Source organism: Arachis duranensis, chromosome 3, assembly GCF_000817695.3.
Source record: "Arachis duranensis cultivar V14167 chromosome 3, aradu.V14167.gnm2.J7QH, whole genome shotgun sequence".
NCBI lineage: Eukaryota > Viridiplantae > Streptophyta > Magnoliopsida > Fabales > Fabaceae > Arachis > Arachis duranensis.
The window spans coordinates 22890812-22904576 of NC_029774.3; the positions used below are offsets into that span (position 1 = coordinate 22890812).

The following is a 13765-nucleotide window of genomic DNA, read 5'->3' on the forward strand; positions in this document are numbered from 1 at the left end:
TATATGAGGGAAAGATGTCCGCGTGATCAACGCCGTCATGCGATAAAAAATAGTTTTTGTTTGCGTATTCTGCTACGTATATTTATAATTTTCCAACAATGCCTACGCTATTTTATCTTTACAGATGTCGTATTATTTTTTTCAAACAAAAAAAAATAAAAAAATTAGTATCAATATACTTTTATGGAATATCTATTAAAAATGAAAAATTAAAAGAAAATACAGATACACACAATAACCAACGTCGGATCAAAGTTATATATTTAAATCATCAATATATTTTTTATGGAATATCTTTCCTCTTTTGAGTTATATTATTTGATGCTTTGGACCCCACCAGGTTTATTTGGGTAAATCTTAGTTTTTGTCTTTTTCGTTTTTTGATTTGCTGGACCCCACCTGTTTGGGTCATTTGTCTTCCTTATCCTTACTTTAATTTATGATGCAAAATTATTAGAGTTAAATTTTATAGTGGTCCTTGAATTTGTACTCGATCTTCAAAGTGGTCCTTAAGTTTGTACTAGCCTTAATATTATTCTCGAATTTAATATAAGTAATTTACGGTCGTCCCTGAAGTATTTTCTGGAGAATATTTCTTAACGGCGCGCTGACGTGTATGGAGAGGCACCACGTTGGATATCTGACGTGGCTGTTATCATTTTTTAACTCAATTTAGTCTCTAAATTATTTTATAACCATAATCTCCAATTTATTATCAAAAATCACTCTATTTTTTCTTTTCTGCTCTCCTTCGTCTTCTCTGCCATTGTTGAGCTGCCATTGTTGAACGTGATTTGAGTGAGTCATGATGGGTGGAGTAATAGTTGAAGTATCTGGTGGTGTGATAATTGGTTTGGCCCTTACTTTCTTAATTTTGGCATTGAATACTTTGCAAGCATTGTTACATATGTTGTCACATTTTGGTTGGGAGGGGAAGAAGGCCCGACTCCATGCATCTCTTTGTCATTTGGAAAGGTACTCTCATACTTCCTTTTTAGCTCTCTGAATTTTCATCATCCCCTCAATGAATCCCTCTTGAGTAGTAGATCTTACACACTCCCACAGTAATCCTCTAAGTTCATTGTCTTTTCACTGCTTATTGAAATTTCTCCGCAAGTGCTATACACAAAATTTGTGGTGGACATCAGGGAAGACCTCCTGCACAGCTGTGATTAGCCCCTACACAAAACCACTGAAATTAATAACATACAACATCGGGACCCAAAATGGTCCCTCACCTTACATAAGTGACATCAAAATAGTCCCTACACATACATAAGTGACATCAAATTAATCCCTACACATGTATAAGTGACAGCAAATTCATCCCCACGATTTATTAAGTTCTACTCCTACCCCATTCTATCAATACTGGCAATAACAATGTGTGAAACAAACCAGTAAATATAGAAACAAAATCATGAAAACAAAACATGGCTACAAAAAATACATCAATCTAAGGAGTTCAACCCTTACTAAAATACAATAATTAGTAAATAGCAAAGACATCGTTACCTTTTACATTTCCAAAATAAAACACCATCCATTTTGGGTGTAGCTTTCTAGATCCTCATGCAGCAGCTCAAGAAAGCACCTCCAGTTATTCGTATTCTCCACTGGTATAATGGCATATGCAATGATGTAAATGGCTGTCAAGATTTGTCTACCAAATCTGATTTTCTGGAATGCTCCATTAAGCCCTATTAGAGGTATGCATCCCGCCCTAAACCCATTCTTGCACCCATCCAGACAAATATATATCTTGTCAAAAGTGGGCTCTTCTGCGGGGTTGGGATGAGAAATTGTTGTGATGCGCACAATAGAACCAGGATTGGACTTCAGGAGAGTCTCACTATAGTCTCTCACCATCCCATATTGTGCAGCTGCATCACCATACACAATGTGTCTTGCATCTCCAACTGCTCTTGTCAGTGAAGATTTGTCCAAGTCCAAGTCACATTTGCTTTTGAAGTATGTTAAAGCTTCAGAGTGCTTCAGATTTGGAAATTTTCTAAACTTCTTCACCAACTTGTTTGCTAATCACCCTTTGTTAGCTAATTTATTTTTTGTCTCTCTTGGGCAGGTATGATCATCATTGAAGGTTTTAACTTGCCAGCAAACAATTTCACTATCCTTAGAGATATAGATAACTCATGGACATTCCCCACCCCTACATAAAGTCCTGCATCGTACATTATCATTTTTTTAATCTAATTCTTCTATCTTTTTGGATGCAATACTCCCTCACAGCCTCCTTAAAATCCATCTTCGTGTTGAATTTCATCCTTACCTTTAATTGGAGTTTCTCGAACCTTGTTTCTTCTCTGAAAACAGGAAATGAGTCATCATCCTCTGAGTTAGGGGTGTCTTCATTTCTTCGGAATACCAAGAATTTGTCCCATCTAACTCATCATGGTATACATCATGCGAGCATCATAATCTCTAAAATTCGGGCCTTCATCATAACCTCAATTTGCTGTCTCCACCCATCATGACCCACTCAAATCACGTTCAACAATGGCAGAGAAGGCGAAGGAGAACAGAGAAGAAGAAATGGAGTGGTTTCTGATAATAAATTGGGGATTGGGGTTATAAAATAATTCAGGGACTAAATTGAGTTAAAAAATGATAACAGTCACGTCAAATATCCAACGTGGGGCCTCTCCATACACGTTAGCGCGCTGTTAAAGAATATTCCCTGGAAAATGTTTCAGGGACGACCGTGAACCACATGTGTTACATTCGGGGATAATATTGAGGCCATTGCAAGTTTAAGGACCACTTTGAGAGTCGAGTGCAAGTTCAGAGACCACTTTGAGGTTTAACTCAAATTATTATCATTACATATCATAATTTTTTTAGGGAATACTTATTCTCAGTTTTTCTCTTATTTAATTGATAAAATGTGATTTTATATTATAAAAAGTTTAAGTGAGAATTAAAGCAACATGCGAGTCACAACTCACAAAACAAACTAATGTAGTCATTAGCATCGATTAGGTTAAAAAAAAAGTTCTACTAGAATTTTAATTTTACCATGCTATTACGCTACGTTTGTTTATTTATAGGACGAGACACTAACATGGATAGAAATGCAAAATTGTATTTAATAAATGAGATATGAATAGAAATTTTGTTTCAAAAATATTAAATTAATATATTTTATATCCATTCTGATAAAAAAGACACAAAAATACTAACAAGAGATACAATTTATTTTTTATTTTTTCATTATTTTTGTTAATTTTTTATAATTATATATTTTGTTATTATATTTTTTAAATTTTTTGAATGAAAAAATAAGAATAAATTGGATTTTTATAATTTATTCTAATTTATCACTTAAAAAATACAAAAACATAAAAATTTGTGTCGCTGTCATTTGTGTCTTATTCTCAGTGTGTTATTTTGTCTTGTTCTAAAAAACAAACGCAGCCTTAGAATTGAATACTCACTCAAAATAACACACTTCTCATAGAGTTCTACCTTTTTCATCGCTAGTGACAGACATAGAGGAAGGAAGAATATGTCACAATCATCACAAATCGAAACCTAACAATGCAAGAAAGAGGAGTAAGCGATGTTGCTTGAAAAGCATAATGGAAAAGATCTTTAATGATAGATCATTCTTAGCAGGTACAATGAAAAGCACTATGAAAACAATATGGAGCAGACCGAAAGGCTTTCGGGTAGTAGAGAAGGGTCACAACCTTTTTCAATTTTTCTTTGAAAACGACAATGAAGTAATGAGAAGAGAAATTTTTCCTGATTATTCAAAGGATACGTGCTACATGTGAGGAGATGGGAAGAAGGAAGGGGTACAGGTAGGGGAGAAAATAATAACTACCATTTCTTCAATTGGGTTCAATTTTAGGACTTGTAAGAACAATTTAAAACTCTAGAAGTTGGATGCAAACTGAGAGGAAGATTTAGTGCAATCAATGATATAGGTTTCATTGAGGTAAGGAAGAAGGAAGCAAGGATCATTAAAGCAAGGGTGAAAATTAATGGATTTAAAAAGGTGAAAGACTCGTTCAAATTGGTTGGCCAAATCAGAAAACAATGGAAGTTGGACTCCGCTATGAAAGGATTGGAATAGTGTGTCACTATTGTGCAATGCTAGGACATGAAGTGAGAAAATGTCCTATGCTCTTGGAAGATTCAGCGAAACAACAAGTCAAACAGGAAGTCATTGGTAACTAGGTCAAAGTAGATCAAGTAGGAAAAATGATTGAAAGAAAGAAAGGCACTAATTCAGAGCCAATGAGGAATGCTGGTGGATTCTTTCTTAACCAAGGAAGAAATCATCTCCCTTATGGCTACTGAAGGATTTTTGGGGTTAAACATGAAGAATAAAGAGAAAAAATCATATTGCAATTCAACCTCTCACAAAATTATAGTTAGGCAGGAGACAAAAGGAGCTAGAAGTCATTCATGAAGATCCAATCCAAAACAGGATTCTCTAAGGGTGTTGGTCAAAATTTCAATGCCTATGAACACTAAAGAGGTGATTGTTACCAATGATGATAATCTATCTGTTGGCTCAAAGAATCTTTATCTTAAAAAATTGGCCAGACAGAAGGGAGCCCGAAAATGATGTATGTTGGAAGTAAGAAAAATAATACTGGAAATAAAAATCTTATTAGATAGAAGAAAGTATATTTGGAGGATGATATAGATGTTTCTGAGAGGGTGGAAGGTGCCAACCGTAAAGTGGCACCCTGGGGCCCATGAAGGTGCTAAGCTGGTTGTCGAGATTTGGAGAGACCTTTGATAGTCCAAAACTTTAAAAGGATATATCATTCCCACTCTCTCGAGGTTGTATTCCTTTGTCAAACACCCAACCTCGATGGAACAAAAACTAAGAATGTGCAGATTTCATGACTGAAAAATCGTTGATCTGAATGGAATGGCTAGTGCTGGTCTTAGCGTGGAAGGAGGACGTTAATATAGAAATGTTGGTTGCAGGTAAGTTTTACATTGCTGGCAGGGTTAATATAGTTGCTCTGACCAAGATTTTTTTGAGTAAAATTATAAAAAATAAATTTATTTCGAATGAAAGTAGTGTGATTAAATGTAATTTATTTAGATGTAATTAAAAATAATTGAATAACTATGTACCGTAAAAAAATTGATATTATTGAAGGATAAAATTAAAATATCGTTTTTGTCCCCAACGTTTTCGTCCTATTTAAGTCTCTAATGTTTCAAAATCGTTTCAATTTTGTCCCGCAGATCCCTAATAGCAGGACAATACTGAGCCAATTTTAAAACGTTAGGAACTTAAATAGAACAATTTAAACATTAGAAACAACTTTAAAGCTTATCTCAAATATTATAAACAAAAACGATACTTTACTCTCTCTGTATATATGACAGACAAATTTGTATATACCTACGATAAGACTACTAGTAAATTATTTTTAGATTAATTATTTACAGATGACCTAATTGTTTGTAATATTAGAGACGGCTCACCCCCGCTTAGTCACAACCATAATTATCGGTGCCAAAAAACATTGACGTATGTTATGCAAGGCTCAATCGTCGACAAAGTTGATGATCGGAATATTAATTACCCTGTATTTTAGCGACGATTTAGCCGTCAATAACCTACTGGTCATGACAGCAGGTCATCAATAACAAGAGCTTATAGTTTATAAGAACAAATTTCAAAATCTAAATTCCTACAATAATTTAAGAGTTAGTTGGCGTTTAACATTCGTTCATAAATCATTTGGATTTTAAGAATAATTTGTAAATTATCTTCGTCAAAAAAAATTATGCCATACATAAACTAAAAATTACTAACTCGTCGGTCAATGACCTTTATAAAAATATAGAAATTAAGCAATATAATCAAATTTTATAACAATATAATTAAATTTGGTTCGTATTTTTTTTTATCAAATTTTAAAATCAAAATTAAGATAAAGGTAGGTATAAAATTACAATGGTGCCTATTTGTTATATTTATAAAATATTATTATTTAATTTTTGAAAAAAATCATTATTTTGATATTTGATTATTCTTCCGGAAAAAGTGAAATGCATGTATGTACGTAAAAATGAATATCTATGTATGTGTGTGGTAGTTGTTTTTTTGCTATTTATAGATATTTTTATTATTTTATTTTTTATGTAAAAAGGTATAGTATGATTGTAATGTATAAAAAATTAAAAAGTGTGTTATAAACAACAAATTAAAAATTAATCATTATATATATATATATATAGGTAAAGGGCAGTGTTACGGTGTTAAAATTAATATTTTGCAGCAGGTGATGAAATAAACTGGACACATTATATATGATATATGAAATAAATTGTACTCTATTATTTTCACACTAACAGCAACACACGTTAATCATATAGCGTGACTAACTCATCATTTTAACAGCTGCTGAAAAATATTAATTTTAACATTATAGTACTGCCCAATGATTAAATATTTTTTTAGAGTCATAACAAACTTTTTTATAAACCCATAATAAAATTAATCCTTATCATGATTTTATATGTTTATTTATATTTTAGATTCATCCTTAAATACAATTTATTAAATAAGGAGTATTGTATTCTTTGTCAATTAAATAACTATTAAATTTTAAATATTATATTTTATACTAATGCTCAAATATAAAAATTATAATTTAGAGTTTAGAGTTCTAATTTTAGAATTTAAAATCTTAGATTTAAAATTTAAAAGTTAGACTTTAGAATTTAAGAAATATTATACTCTATCTTTTTTTTTCAGAATGTATTAGCATTCACCTATATTTTGAATATAATATAATTTTTTATTATATTATATATACAATTTGATTATAAGCATAAATCATCTTTTGATTATGTTGTTTATAAAATTTTCCTATATTATAATATATGATCCTGTATATATGTTGACTTTTTGATCTTTTAATAACTAAAGTGACGGTTTATATTCTAAAATGTGAAAAGCATGTTATACTTTTATAACTTTGTTTACTTACCACGATATCTCAACTTCTCCCACTTGTACAAAGATGTTGAATTAAAATTTAATAAAGGTTCAAAAAATATGGTTCTCCTTTTTATATTCCTTTCTTTGTTGAGATTGCCATTTTGATATTTTCCTTCTTAATAATCGTTTAATGTTTACTTTGCGTGCTTAAATAGTTATATCATTACCAATAATGTCATCAAACTTACTCAATTCAACCATGCTAAATATATACTAAAATCAACTATTAAAATCAGTCACTAATTAAAATAAAATATACATTAAAATTAAAATAAATTAAATTACACATATATTTATATATAAATACATAATAACTAATTTTAGTACCTAAATTTTGTATACAAATAATATTTTTATAGTCCATTAGATAGTATTAATTTCAAAAGTTTTAAATTCAAGTTTTCTGAAAGAGTAAATTACAAAATTAACTTAAAAATAAAGATTTAGATTATGTAAAAATATTTATGAAAAAAATAAAAACATTTTTAAATTATTTATAATAAAAACAATAAAAAATCAATGAATTATTTTACAAGTGTCATACCATTTTTATATTTAATAAATAATTTGTGCATTATATTTTATCAGAATTTTTGTGAAAATATATGTGGAAAGATGTACAAAGAATCGAAACAAAATTCGAGCTTTTTTAGATCCTTTTTTATTTTTTATTTTTAAAAACTATCAACAATTTATAGAAAGGGGCAAAAGAATTTACTTAGCATAAAATTATCAAATTAAAAAAAAATTTTAATTTTTAATAATATTTTTAAAAAAACTACATCAAAATTTCATTTATAAATTTTTTTGAGAATATATATATATTCAATATTTGGTTATTTTTATCATATTTTAAATTTTTTTAGTGTATTTTTATTGTTTTAATTTTTAAAAAAATTGGGTAAAAACATTTTCTAAGATTTATTACTCTATATAAAATATATAAAAAAAAAAGAAAAAGACGAAACTCTATTATGAGACTCTAATTTTAAAATGAAAATGGAAGGTAAAAAAATAAAAGAAAAAAATTGGAAAGAAAATGATGATTTTTCTTATTTGATTGCAAGGAAATTAAGAAAAAAAAATTTAAATAACGCAACTAATTATTTGAACAATAGTCATTTTAAAGAAATAGGTTTATGTTCATCTTAAAAACGATATTTGAGATATTTCAGATTATAAAATATTATTTGAAAGAATAAAGCTCTACATCAAAAGAAAATACTTAATCAAATTTAACCAAGTTGTTATAACAACTTTTTAAATTATGCACCTCCTTCTCTTTCTCCTTCTCCTTTTTCTTCTCCTTCTCCTTCTCCTTCTCTACTTTTTCTTCTTTTTCTTCTTCCAAATTTGCGCAGGTTCTTTTTCTTCCCTCCTCCTCCTCCTCCTCCTTCTCTAATGTTGCATCTTCTTCTTCTTCTTTTTCTTTTTTTTTTTTCGTTATCGTCATCACCAATAACACCAATATTTTGCTAACATCTTTATTAGTTCTGATTTTCTCTGATGCCATCATTAAATAATTTTGGTTCATTTTTTAGTTTATTTCGGTTCATTTGTGTGTTAATTGGGGTTCACTTGATACTGCTGATAAGTATTGACCAAATTTTTTAATTGTTTGTTCAAATCTAAATCGAATTCGGTTCATTTGTGAATTGAGTTAGGTTTACTTGATACTACTTTTAATTCACCAAATCTGTTATTCCTTAAGAAATTCGGTTCATCTCTTAGTTGAATTGAATTCATTTGCATGCAAAAATGAATTGAAATATATTTTTCTTGCTGATTGAATGTTTATCACTTTTTGTTCTAATCTGAACCGAATTCGGTTCATTTGTGAATTGAGTTAGGTTCACTTGATACTACTTTTAAGTATTCACTAAATATGTTATTCCTTAAGAAATTCGGTCCATCGCTTAGGTTAATTGAGTTTATTTGCATGCAGAAATAAATTGAAATATGCTTTTTTTGCTGATTGAATATTTATCACTTTTTGTTCCAATCTGAACCGAATTCAATTCATTTGTGAATTGAGTTAGGTTCACTTGATACTACTATTAAGTATTCACTAAATCTGAACCAAATTCGGTTCATTTTTAGATTCAAATGAACTTCAATTAAAAGGAGGGAAAAAATGCAGCAACAATAGCAACACTAAAAGAATGATGATCGAGAGAAAACACGCGAAGAAGAAGAAAGAACACGAAAAAGAAGAAGGAGGAAGACAAAGAAGAAGAAGGAATGCGAAGACAAAAAAGGAGGAAAGCGAAGAAGAAAAAGGAAGAACGCGAAGACGAAGATGAAGACGAAGAAGCATTATTGAAATGCACGTGTGTACACGCGAGTGTAATGAAAGTGATTTTTATTGAGTTTTGACCTATTTAGTTGGACTTGCATACAAAAATGCTTGGATGTGTAGTTGGGTTGTTTCTGATATTATTAGAGGATCTCAGAACTAGTTAAAGGAGAAGCTGAGATATATACATATCGTTATATAAGTATAACTAGTAATCTTTTAATTGAAAAGTTTAATTATTATGTTGATTTCTATAATTTCTTTAAATTTGTAATTAGGTTCTTATATTTTTTTAAATTGAGTTTCTATATTATTTTTTATTTTTTAATTTGGTCTTTACAAATATAAAAAATATTAGAGTTAATAAAATAATTATCTGCAAATTAAAGGTGTAACACCCTAACTACCAAAGCTCACGCTTCCGGCTGCGCAACTCTGATAGCTCGGACATTACGACGACACTTATACTATTTAATACTAAAATATGAGCCTGTTTAAAAACTTTAAACCGCAATACCGCTCCCAAAAATACTTTTGCTATACAACGTACATCCATACATACCATACAACTTACAAAAACTCATAAAGAGTACATCCGTATATATATACATACATATATATAAATAATATTACAAACATTATCCAGTACAATTCCTATCCCTCTCACAGAATATATCAAAATAAAGGCGAGGGTACAAAAATAATAATCTAAAGCAATACAGAGCATCTCAACAACAACTAAATAAACTCTTCATAACTTCTGCGCCCAAATCCTGAAAGGGAAAAAATGTAAGGGGGTGAGAATATCATCCTCGAAAGGGTTCTCAGTAGAGGATTTTTGGGAATTACTGTAATAGGATACATGAAGATAAACCGTACCAGTGATTAATAACCGTCCTATGCCTCTTTTCAAAAATAACGGTTTTCAAATAAAGTACAATCAGAAATCTTTTCTGAAAGAGGAACTGTTCAATTCTTCAAAACATCAAAGCATTTCAAAAAGGTTTATCTATACTGAACCAAAATAACTTTTCATATCTTATTCCAAACCAGAACCACAAAACCGAAATCAACCATCGATCCATCTCATTCAACCACGGCCCTAGGCCCAAACAATCCAACCACAACCAATCCACCACAATCCAACAGAAGTCCAGATGCAAACACAAGTAGGAAGATGCAAACACAAACAAACAGTTATTGCAAGTAGAACAATTAGCAGTTAATCACATAGGCAAACCAAGTACAATATGCATACCCAAACAATGTCACATAGATGCATATGATGCATGCCTGTCCCTAGTGGCTGATGATATCATCTGTCGGTTATATAGCCAACCCGACACGTCCTGGTAGCTAACCATGGACAGAAACACCCATCGCGGAGCAAGTAAGTTTGAGCTACAACCCCCTTGCTACTACCCGCTCAACCCAGAGCCAGTGGAATTACCACTACTGCGGCTACTACCCAGGCGGGTGTTTAACAGCTCAACCTGGAGCGAGTGGAATCACTACTACTACCGCTACTACCCAGGCGTCACAGTCTCTAACCTGGAGCAAGTGGGACAAACCACAACCCTTGCTACTACCCAGGTATCACAGTCTCTGACCCGGAGCAAGTGGGACAAACCACAACCCTTGCTACTCCCCAGGTATCTCAAGCTTATACTCATTCAGTTCCAACCATGGATCAACATCCATCTCAGCCATCCGGCTTAAATTCATAATTCATAGTCAGCCATACGGCCCACAACTCATTCGGCAAATCAGCCATCAAACAATATCATACACAACTATTCCGGCTCACGATTCAATCCAGAACCAGCCAATATTCATAATCTTACACAGCCTTTCCGGCCCATAACAAAACATCACTTCCACCGTTCAACATTATTAAATTCATAAATCGGCATTTAAGCCATAAATCACTTTTCTCAAGCCATTTCACTTTGAAATCAAATTTCAACTCTTTTCAGCCTTGGCTTTAAAGATCTCATTTCTCAAATCATCTCAGGCTCATAAGCCAAATTTACTCAAAGTGAGTTCCCTTTTTAAAACAAAAGCCAAATTTACTAAAAGTGAGTTCCCTGTTTAAAACAAAGCCACTCTCGCCATTCTCTTTCCAAAACTTCCAAAACCATGGCAAGTTAAGGATTTATTTCAAAGTACTCAAAACCACCCATCCAACAATGGGATTTTATAACAAAAGTTTCTCGGCAGAGTCCCAAGTCTTTAGGGAAGGTCAACTTATATAAATTCCTTAAAATTTATTGAAACTCTTAAAATCATAAATCCTCGGTTCAAGTAAATAAAACTGAATTTATTATAAAACCGATCGTACAAAATCACAAGTTCCAACCCGGTCCAAAAATCAACTCATTTGAAACGGAACCGGTTCATTTGAATCAAACCACTTTCAGGTTTCTTTTTGGAACCCATTTTTCTAACTCTTCCAAAATGCCTCAAACTTAATTACTCAATCAAAAGTCTAGATTCCTTTAAAAATACTAAAATCTCCTTTTTATATTGAAATCAATATTAGAGCATCATTCTTTCCATCAGTGATTCAAACGGTAAAAATAGTTCATTTTTAAATAAGTCGAACTCAAGGCATAAATCGATATAACTCATTTCCAAAGCTTTAAAGAAACGGTTCAATAACAAATCATTTGTCCAAAACCAAATCAATTAAAATAAACCAGGCTGAATTCAAAAGTGCATTCGACTTTTCCCATCATTACAATAATTGACTCAATTCAAACCAATCCTCAACGGTTTAAACTCAGATTTCAAATCTTTAAGGAATCAACTTCAAAACATTATATTTCACAAAGCCGCACAACAACTCAGCCAAACCAACATCCATAATCATTCAAGTCAATCAAATAATACATAAGGCAGATACAATCACTAAATACACAATACCTCACATCAGTATCCATATGTAATAATTCCAATACATAAAACATAGTTTTTTGGAAAGCGCCCCTACCTCAAAACGCAATTTCCATAACTCAAACACGTCACAGAGTCCTTTTTCGCCTCAACCTGAAATCATCAACAACCGCAATCTCAGCTTCAAGCCACATCCGCAGTAACCATAGCGACACTAATCGCAACATACAATAATCAGGACTCGACCTCACGTTATCAAAACTCATATTCATTAACCGAACACAACAGAATACTAACGCGAGGCTTTCCGAAACATAAATACTTACTGAACTAGCGAAACGAAGCAATTGCGATTTCGAACCGGCGGCAGCAACAGCTCCGGCGGCGGCCAGAAACTCTGGTGGGTCAACTAGAAAAATCGCACAGCATCAAAACCATCTCGAAAATCAAAAAGGCAGAAACCTCAAATGAAACCCTTACCGGCAAACATTTCCGGCGACGGCAGCAAGGTCTCAAGTGGCAGAAACTCTGCCTGAAGCTTCAGCGGTGATCCCGGAAGTCATAGAACCATCTCCGGCAGTCAGAAACACAGAGGCACAGCGTCCCCCTTTGACAGTGACTCCTGCGGCGGCCAGAACCTTTTTCCGGCGGCGGTGAGACCCCAACAGCGGCGGCTAGGAGGGCGGCGGTCACATCTGTCGGCCAGGGAAACTCCGATGGCGACGAACCCCAGCAGAGGCAGACAGCAACTCCAGTGGTCCTCTCCGGCGACGACACCAGCGACGCTGGCGGCGAGCAGGTCAGCGACTGGGTGGCGTGACTCTTTCCTCCCATCGCGGTCATCTCCTTCGCCTCAGATCTGCTCTACAACGGCGCAGGGAAGGCGGCGCGGCTGGGCTGGGTGCAGCTTCCGTGGTGATGGCGAGGCAGAATGGTGACCCAGGCTTCTCAGACGGCGGCTGAGCGGCGCAGTTCCCTCCTTCTTCGCGACCTTCTCTCACGCCTGAGTTCTAACCCGCGACGGCGTCGGTTATACGAGCAGCAGTGGCAGCAAGAGCTTCCTTCATTCTCGCGAAGATGACGGCGGCGAGGCGTGTGGCCCAGTGGCAAGGCGTGAGGTGGTGGCGTGGTGGCGCGACGGCGAGCTCCCTTCTCCTCTCCCCCGCCGCGACTCAGCCTTCTCTCTCTCTGTTCTGTTTCCTTGGGAGGGTTTTGTGTGTTTTTGCTGCTGTTTTGGGGAAAAGAGGAATGAAAGGGGGTGAGGGTCTGCTGCTGCGGCTGTGTGTGGCTGAAGGGAACCGGGTCGGTTAGCGGGTCACTGGGTTAGGGTTTTCTTATTTTGAAAATTAGGTTAGGGGCATTTTGGTAATTTCAAATAAAATTGGAAATAATATAGTAATTGAAACCCAAATTAAATCCAACACTATTGTACATAGAAAATACTGTTTGCTCATCAATTTCACAAATTATTTTCAATAAAATGCCCAAATCTAAAAATTAGAAATAGTATACTTAATTCCTTCATTTTCCAAAATAGCAGTAATAATATTTAAAATATTACTTATCTAATC

General features: G+C 33.4%; 1 long non-coding RNA gene across 1 annotated transcript; it reads right to left on the minus strand.

Moving 5' to 3' along the window:
- Window positions 1-9586: 9586 nt before the first annotated feature.
- LOC110279055 (uncharacterized) lies at window positions 9587-13413 on the minus strand. Its single transcript, XR_008006755.1, has 3 exons — window positions 12521-13413; window positions 12292-12347; window positions 9587-10072 (listed from the first exon to the last, which is right to left on the minus strand). It is a non-coding gene; the product is annotated as an uncharacterized LOC110279055 (long non-coding RNA).
- Between the last annotated feature and the right edge of the window lie 352 nt (window positions 13414-13765).